General features: G+C 36.2%; 1 long non-coding RNA gene across 2 annotated transcripts in view; it reads right to left on the reverse strand.

Annotated features, from left to right (window-relative positions):
- LOC135225633 (uncharacterized) overlaps positions 1-9,964 on the reverse strand; it is a 66,938-nt gene that overhangs the window by 11,538 nt on the left and 45,436 nt on the right. For both annotated transcript variants that reach the window (XR_010317053.1, XR_010317052.1), the window contains exons 2-3: positions 3,698-3,972; positions 1,071-1,119 (exon numbers count right to left, since the gene is read on the reverse strand). This is a non-coding gene — a long non-coding RNA (uncharacterized LOC135225633). The remainder of the gene's footprint in view (positions 1-1,070; positions 1,120-3,697; positions 3,973-9,964) is intronic.

Consider the following 9,964-nt stretch of genomic DNA (forward strand, 5'->3'; position numbering starts at 1 on the left):
GAATAATCAAAAGAATAATCCAAAAACGGTCCACAAATCGCAAATGCCAAGCCAAGGAGCAGGTACTTCACCAAAAGTCCGTTGAAACAATCCAGGGCGAAAACGAGTAATAATTCAAAATCGAGAGGTATCGACAACAGATGTAGTCAACACCGGCGACAGAAAAATTATGACTGGAAAGGGGGATTGGTTCAGACACCTGCCACCCAGCGGCGGGTGGGGTGGGGGTAGATCACCTGACCTACCTGTCGCTTTGCCGCGAGTTTTGAATTCTGTCGTGACGTCAGAGACGTAAGCTAAGTATATATCTGGCAGGAAAGTTCATGTACAAAATATAATTTTACAAAATAAAATAAAAACTAGAAAAAACACTTATAACTTGGTAAAATTAGCATACGTATTTTCCCAAATGTCTTGAGGAAAAGAGGCCAAAAGTGGTGAAAAATATTCACTTTCAACTTCCCGTGGACGGAACAGAAATTTTTTTTTTATTTCTTTTCTTACAGCATGTTTATATGCATACCTTCCTCTTGTCATTGCTAAGTTTTTGTTTTATTTGGCCACCTTTAAGCCATCCAAAAATTTATCCCTGTCAAGGGTGTATGCATTAGCATACATTAGCCCAGACTATGACATTGTTAAACTACTACTAATTTGCTTCTTTTGGTCTTCTACCAATAAAGAGACTTATTCCAATCCCATTTGACACTGGGAATGCATTGTAACTTTTACATAACATACAGTTTAGTTGTTGAGAAATCAGCTTTGGTCAGATATCAAGAAAAATATGTTATTAGGCAGTGTGTTTTTGGCAGGGGTACTGCAGGATCTTCAATGAACAAACCACTCAACTTATAAATAATGCACACTATAATGCCAGGGTTGTGTATTTTATCTATAATTATGTAGAGTGGTTCATTCATATGACATCCTGTAGTGTACCCAGCCAATGAATCTCCCATAGCTTCAGTCACATATGAGCAGCATAATTCTACAAAGGCCCTGCACATAACAGTTTTGGAAGAAAAGATGGTTAATATAAGTACAAGTAAAGAAACAATTCTACTTACTTTCCAAAGGTAAGGGGTGGTGATCCTTTATCAGCACCTGGTTAAAAACCTGAAATAAAACCTCAGAATTATTAAAGGAGTAGACTCTCAGTTTAGGTTAATGTTTTTCTTTTTTTCACTTTCAAATCTCATTTCTACACCGGAAGTGACCTTTACATACTAACACTAGGTGGCAAACCAGCATTTTGAAATTTCAAAACCTCTTTACTAAATAGGTACATATAAAAGATTGTAATTCTAAATAGAATGCACATCACATGGACAATGGACATAAGAAGAGGGGAGAGAGAACAGACTTCTTCTTGTTATGATGGCCAGCCTGGAAGTCATAAGAGAGCCATATGTTCAAGAGGGGATTGGCTGAGGAAACCTATTATAAAAGGAACTATACTAACATAATCTAACCTAGTAGGATGTGTTACTTGACCAGGGGGATCTGGCCCCCGTGAAGGAAACTCCACTTTTTACCACAAGTTCCCCTATAACACTGCACATGTGCGATAGCATTCGATGATCACCAGCATACAATAACATATCAGTTCTGGTCAATTTCCAAGGTAATACCCCATGCAGTGTATGTCACTCCGCAAACACAGTTACGAGCAGCAGATGACTACACTTTATGAAGTGCAAAGCTTTATTCCCTTAATTGTTTACTTTACTCCTTATCTAGTTTAACTTTACTTCAAAATGTTTATTTAATTCATGTCTATTATCCCTTTTTTGCAACCAAATTAACCCTGAAAAATTACAAATATTTCCGATGTATACTTAAGAGCAAACGACGCAAGGAAAATGACTCATCGTTGCCAATCTAGTGGAACGTCACACATACGCCGATGCATTTACAAACTGTTTCCATGAATTCTAGTTGTTATAGTAATGCAATAATTATAAAATTACTGTAATATGTACATATTCTACAAATAGATACACTAATTTAACTATTTACCCGGTTTTGTGTAAGTCTTAGGGTAAACAATCACGGATGATCCATCGTCATCACCCTGACCAGGTCTTATTCACTCTATATTTAATTGGTGAAACAAGAATACAATTACAACTCTAAGCATACCATTCAAAAGATTGAAGTTTCATCAACATAATGTGATATATGAAAGCCCCATACGAACTAAAATAAGCATACGGCGATGCTTTATTATAAACTGTTTCCATGAATTCTAGTTGTCATACTAATACAATAATGATAAAATTGCTTTAATATTTATGTATATATACTTCCAATACATAGCCTAATTTCACCAATTTCCACGTTTTGTGTATAGCCTTATACCCAGTTTGGAGGGTGAACACATACCGAATGGCAACAGACAGACAGAGAGGGAGAGAAAGGAAGGCGAAGGAAGGAAGAAGGAAAGGGGTGGGGGTGGTGGTGGTGGTTGGTTGTCGTTATTCTTTACGATTAGTGTTTCACGATACCCTTATAAATTACGGCACTGGGTGTAATGCACTATAGCAAAATCTTGTTCCGATACAAGTGTTCGTTACAGAAATATTGCCAAAAAACGTGCTTGCACTGTCTCTGAAACCCACAGTAGGTATGCTGCTTAGTTGTCAATCAAGTTTTTTGTAATCAAGTATTTTTTACAAGCTAGCTATTGTATAAATTTGTATTTTTTCTCATTCAAATCATATGCCCCTCAATGCTAGCTTTCCTCTTTTAATGACTTTCTGGTCATTGCAAATTCGGCCCCATAATTTCTTATGGTGCGAAAACAGACAGAGGCCCAGGGACCGAAAGCGATTGCTCCACACTACGACGGTAATCCGGCAGTAAAACATCTTCATATATCCAAAAAGTAAATAATAAAGATATATATACGCATTACGATTATAACAATTACATGAATAGCTGATAACAATCTGCATGAATAACTGGTAAACTGTTCTGCAAGAAAGTTGAGTATAGCAATTATTTACAATAGGTACGAAAGTCAAGATGTCGTGACGTCATAATACAGGACTTAAAAGAACGTTCTAATTCCGAAAAATAATTATTTAAATGAGAGTCAGAATTGAGTTAGTTTTTCAATAACGAATATTTTCAAATTAATCATCTATCTAGTGAAAGCTTCGTCGTCGTCTTCTACCAAAACAGTTGTTTACTTAAAAACGTCATGGTAAGGGACCGTGTTCCGATTGTTGTGATGAAAGTGCCCCAGCGTCTATGGGTACAAGTGGTGTGCGGATTTAGGGCCTATCACACGAAATGGGAAGTTTGTTGGCACAAGCGACTCCGTAAACATCGAGATGGCGTAAATCTTCTAAAAAAATGAAGCGTAAGTAAAAATTTCTAAAGCGTTTTGGTGAGATTTGCACTGCCGTGGACACCCTTTTCACTACCCTCTGTTTAATGCTTTAAATTTGGCCTTAATTTCTAACTTCGGAGAAAATACTTACCTAGAAAGGAGAGTAGAGGTCTTTAGCTCCGTTTCTCACCAACAACAAGTCGCGACTGATGCCAATTTCCGGTGTCAGGACGCGTTATAATGTACTTTTTAGGAGGGTGGCATGCATTGATCGTACATGGCCTGCTGCAGGCCATGCGGTGTTTTACCCTACTAGGTAGTAGCTAGGTACTAGGTGCTAGTTAAATCTCAACGTACCTAAGTAGAGGATTGCTGGAACAAAGCCATAATGGAAGACAGTTTTTCCTAGCTGAATAACCGACTGTAATCTCTGCGTTGTGCCGGAGCTGAGTTTCATTTTGATTGATTATATAATTTCGTCGGCGTCACGATGTTTACTCAATGGGGTACAGAGTCGGAGCTGCTTCCTCTTCTTTAGTAGTAGTAATAGTAGTAGGTGGGATTTGTCTTTGAAACGGCTCCCTTGCTTGTTTTATTCCTCCTTTGTTTGTGTTCGTTTGAATTTCTTCTCTCTGAAATACAACATTTCTTTTATAAAATCTTTCCTATTCTCCACTTTCGCCCTCAGTAGATCTGCCGATAAGAGTATATTTGCTACTAATTCCTCTATATTTTCTTGATATGGTTGCTGCATAAAACCGTATCTATTTCTGATCTTATTGTATGCTGGACAGTAAAGTAAGAAATATTCTAAATTTTCATTTTGTTCCTCACAACATAAACATTTTGTATCTTCTCCCTTTATCCTATTTCTATCATTTAATCTTAGTATACCTAGTCTGGCCCTACTGATCAGCATTGTTTTTTCTGTGTCATCCAGATTTCTTCTTTTATGTTTTCTCTATATTTTCTGTAGATTCTTAACGTTAACTTTTCATTAATTTCTTTCTGCTACGTTTTTTTGTCCCATTTCTAAAATGATTTCGCTTAACTGTTTGTCTTTAACTGCTTCTACTTTACTGAAGTTTATGCTTAGTTCTTTCACATATTCTTTTACTTGCATTATCCAGGTTTTTTTTTTTTCATACTGATCCATGGTTGTCTCATATAGGAGCCTATTTCCACCACTCTTCAATGTATGTTTCAGGTTGAACAGTTTATTCTTGATATCTCTTGAGTGGCAGGAAGAGGCCCCTATTTCAGATCTTAACGCACAACTTGCTGTGTAACTTGGCTCTCTCAAAATTGCTCTATATACTTGATTGTCGGTCTTCTGAAATTCATTTATAGTTTTCTTGCCAAGTTTCATGACTTCCATGGCATATATGAATGATGCCATCGCTAATCCTTCCCAATACATGCTACAGCTTTTATTGATGACTGCATTAGCCATATTTGCCATCTGCTTTGCTTTAATTTGAGCCCTTTTTATCTGGTCTCTGAAGCAGTCTTTCATGTTGCTGATTGTCAGTTCTAGGTATTTAATCTGCTTAACTATTTTTATTCCTTCTATGTGCTCCATATTTTCCACATCATAGATACTATACCAGTCGTTGTATATTAGTATGCTACTCTTGTCCTTGTTTATGTTTAGGCCACATTCACTCGCTATTTCCATAAGGGTTTTTATTGCTTTTGTTATTTCTTCTAGTGTGTGTCCTAGTATTAATCCATCATCTGCATATAATAGTGCCACTATCCTTATTACTTAATTTCTCAAACCTTCTGTTGCATTTTCTCATTTTTCTATTATCAAGTACGTTATTAGTAGAAAGAATATGGTTGAGCCATTGCATCCCTGTCTTATTCCATTAGTTGCATTTAGCTCTTTTTGCTCTATATTGTTAAGGCATCGGCTTGTTACATCATTTGTATATATCTTTGCAACTGCATTTATCACTTCTGCATGCAGCCTATATTTCATCATGACCTCAATGAGCTTCTTTCTATTAACTGAGTCAAATGCTTTTTGGAAGTCTATTGATACTACAAATAATGGGTCCTTTCTTCTGTACGTTTCTTGTATGCAGTATTGTAAAATATATAACTTATCGATTCCCCTCCTTTGTGCGGTAAAGCCTGATTGCAGTTCATTCATTTTTCCTATATTTCTAATATGCTTTTCTATTTTGGTTTTCAGGATCCCCATGAAAATTTTATATGATGGATTTGTTAGAGCAATTGGCCTAAGATTCTTTTCTTCTAGTTGTTCTAGATGTATTGTAGTAGTAGTAAAGATCAACGGAGGCTAATGTAACAGCCAACCTTTCGCAGCCTTTTTTTTTTTTTTTTTTTTTTTTGTTTTTTTTTTTTTTTTTTTTTTTGTATAATAACCGTCACCCCAACAAAGCCCTGGCGTCGTTATCATTCATTTGTTTGGTTTTATGTACTACAGCCCTCCATAGGGATGACTCCCCCCTCTGGCGGGCCCTTGTACGCTTTCTAAATAAGTTACTTCATATATTTTTCAAATAATTGTCTTTAGGAATTTTCTCATCAGTATCGTAGCTCCTGCAGACAGGAGTCTTTAGTTCTTTTTCAAATTTGCCTTCTTGTATGATCTTCACTTCAGGCGGTATTTTGTTGTATAGTCTTGCTGTGCAATATTCAACTGTTCTCTCAACTGACTTACAAATACACAGTACTCCAAAACCCACTCGATGATAATTAAATAATCCTAATGGTAAGAGTGATAATGATCTGCTTTGCATTGTTGACATCAAGGTTCAAAGTGCATACTGACCGTCGTTTCAACAGCAGTTTACTAAAACTGTTCACCCACAGACTGACACACGGACAAAACTAAATAAATAAATAAATAAATAAAAGTTATCTTGTGACGATCAGTGACGTCCAACCCATCCCGGTGACTGAACAACGTCAATTGAAATCAATAAAAAAGCTTCAAACAAAGTTACGAAAGGCGAAACGTTCTGAAACGTGTAGCGTCTGGAGGGCGCTTATTATTCACTCAAGACGAAGAAATATGATATGATGGCCCCTTACGTGTTGGCATATGCATCCGAGGCTCTTTTGTCTTCTTGTATTGTTTCTCATCTTTCTCTCTGAATCGCTTTTGCACATTTCTCTCATCCATCGTTCTATGTCTCTTGCTTTTATTTTTTCAATGTTATGTTTTCACGGGGTTCCCGCTGATTGTTTTGATTTAGTATTATTAAAAGTATTTGAATGAAAATCATTACTATCGTGTGAGCAGAGAGCACCGATTTTGACAATGCTCTGTATATCCACTCGAGGTTTTGCGGTCCGATGTAATTACCACCCATTATATTATCCAGGGGCACTGTAGGCATTACTTAAGGTTCTTTGCAACGTGTCGTCGGCTCCTGGCTGCAACCCCTGTCGTTCCTTTTACTGTACCTCCTTTCATATTCTCTTTCTTCATCTTACTTTCCACCCTCTCCTCTCCTAACACTTGATTCATAGTGCAACTGCGAGGTTTTCTTCTTGTTGCACCTTTCAAACCTGTTACTGTTAATTTCCATTTCAGAGCTGAATGACCTCATAGGTCCCAGTACTTGGGCTTTGTGCTAAATTTTATATCCAACTCAACTTAAGTAAGTAATCAGCGAAGTTACAGACTAAAAAAGAAAGATGCATTATCTACGCTGGGTTTGTAGAAAGAAGTCACCGTAACCATGCAAATGGAAATGTTTGAACGTAATTCTACTCATTTAAGTAAGTAAGTAAGTAAGTATCATCATTTTAACCCAAACCCGACCACTGGGCTGATTAACAGCTCTCCTATGGTTGGCCCGAAGGATTAGGTATTTTTATGTGACTAGGAAGTAAATGGTGAAGTCAAATAATTCACGTGATTCTGCAAACTGTAGATATATATAGTTTTTCTTTATGTAATCACAGGCAAACTTTGCAAGACCACAAATACACTGATTTCATACTCGCACAAATCACTGACATAAAGATTCCGTTAAAAGGAAAATTATTAAAACTTCAAGTTTTAATAATAATTAATAATAATAATAATAATAATAATAATAATAATAATAATAATAATAATAATAATAATAATAATAATAATAATAATTATTATTATTATTATTATTATTATTATTATTATTGTATTATTATTATTATTACTCAGAAGTGAAACCTATTCACATGGAACAAGGCTACAGGGATCATTGACTTAAAATTCAAGCTTCCAAAGAATATGGTACTATTCATTAGGTAGACGTGAGAGAAAAAAAGTAAATAAGTAAATGGTATCTGAATAAGCCCTTTTTATGGAAAATACCAACACCTTCATATTGGAAATGGTACGTATATGAACTCACTGTCCATATAGTAATATGTAATGTTCCTCCCACGAATAAGTAATATTCCATAGTAAACTTGGAATGAGGTCTCCCCTGGGGCGAATTTGTCAGAGTTTTTTTTGGGGGGGGAGTGGGGTAGGGGAATTGTGACCAGAGCACAGATTGGCAGGCTCAAACTGGCTCTAGCACCACACAAAACGCAATGCGCATCGGTCTACTCTACTGAGAGGCCATGCTGGGCTTTCTCTCCGCTAGCTAGTGTGTTTGTGTTACTATTTTGAGGCAGACAATTTTGGAAAAGTGGGTTGGAGGGAAATGACATTCTGACATATAGTGAAAGGGTTGAGAACCACCAATATGCATTTAATAAAATGGGTAATTAATGAATGAAATACCTTGTATATATGTAGGTGCTACATAAACAATTCGATAAGAGGCCTTGAATGGAACACCGAATGATTGATTTGCGTAGGAGTTTGCTGTGAATGACTGAAAAGTGTTTTACAATTTACAAGATCAGGAGCTGGTTGAGTGACTAATGGGGGCTACTTTGCTTTGTTATCTACGCGTCACATACTACGGTCTACGAGGAGCTAGTCTAAAGATGGCGGAAGCTCCTTGGGACGCCGTATTTAGGACTAGCCCCTCTGTTATCAGAGTACTATATACACATATTTCTATATTGTGCGGTCGACAAATTATATTAATAAACGATATCTACTACTAAACACGGCGTCCCAAGGAGCTTCCGCCATGTTTAGTACTAGCGCCTTGGAATAGTTGACCCGTAGATGTCAAGCCAAAGTACCACCGACTAATGTTATGAAAAGTAGTGGAGTAACACACACCGATTTTGCGCTTTGAGCAATGGTGAACGCTTTTGAGAAGAACCCTCAGCCGAGTGGAATGGTTTAAAATAAATGAAGCTTGTTGAGATCTGCATGTACAGAGACACGGAGAGAAAATAGCCTAGTGAGAAGGAGCTTTAACTTGAGGCATGTTTGAAGGAAAGAGAGAGATACCGTAAGTGTGCGTTTGCGAGGTAAAGAAATCTTTATTACACGCTCTTCCAAGTGCCAAAAGCAACGAAAATTTAATAACTATTGAAAAATACTACCATAAAATGCAAATACAAACCGAAGGGTAACAACGTGTCTAAAATCAAAAGCTATTGGCTTCCTGTTGACTTTTCTTGACGAAGCGTATACCTATACTATCGATCGGTAAAGGATATTTAAAGCGTTTTTTTTTTTTTTTTTTTTTTTTTTTTTTTCTTTTTTTTACATAATTCATCATTATCTCAATGTGACTATTACGGAAATCGAGCGGGACAATGGGGCTGAATTTGACACTGATATTTTTCATTGTGTAGTTCCATGTATTTTTTTCCTATGTATTTATTTATGTATGCATGTATGTATATTTGTATTTATCAGTTAAAATATCTTCAGTCTCTTGGTATTTGCTCACCTTAGAATGTTTTTTCTCTTTCCGTATAAGTGCGTTTTAGTAAGTGGGAGTTTGTGTTAAAATTCATGAGCCATTTTGCTTTTAGGCCTATGCATGTGGATGGTGAATAACAAAAATAGTAATAAATAATAATAATAATAATAATAATAATAATAATAATAATAATAATAATAATAATAATAATAATAATAATAGTAAACAAACCGGAGTGAGGAAAGTCACCTGTAACGAAGAAGAAGAAGGAGAAGAAGAAAAACAAGTCAGATGAGCCACCACATGCAGAGGGAAGAAGAAAGCACATTCCGAGAGAAACCGCCTCCCTCCGAAGTCTGAGACTTCCAGCCCCGGGGAGGATGTCGACACGTCGTGACTGGCTGGCATCCTGTTACCCTTATCTAACTCAAGACTGATGCATATATTACTGGAAAATTACGGAATCGGCGAAGCACGAAAGTAAGAAGAAAGTTCCGAAGCTCTGGAATTCTGGTGTCTCACTTCTCTTAATCTTTGCCGTTGCAGGCAATTATTTAATTACATTGTCAGCTCTCTCTCTCTCTCTCTCTCTCTCTTCTGATCAGCCGAAGCATTAGAGGTTGGTTTATCTTCAGTCAAGAAATAAATACCACTAGATAATTTAGTATCGTGGTATATATATATATATATATATATATATATATATATATATATATATATATATATATATATATATATATATATATATAATATAGATCAAATAGTACGACAATTCTAGTTCTCATATGAAACGCTGAGCGCTAATTTAGCAAAGTTCAGT

The sequence above is a fragment of the Macrobrachium nipponense genome, chromosome 13 (genome assembly GCF_015104395.2).
Source record: "Macrobrachium nipponense isolate FS-2020 chromosome 13, ASM1510439v2, whole genome shotgun sequence".
NCBI lineage: Eukaryota > Metazoa > Arthropoda > Malacostraca > Decapoda > Palaemonidae > Macrobrachium > Macrobrachium nipponense.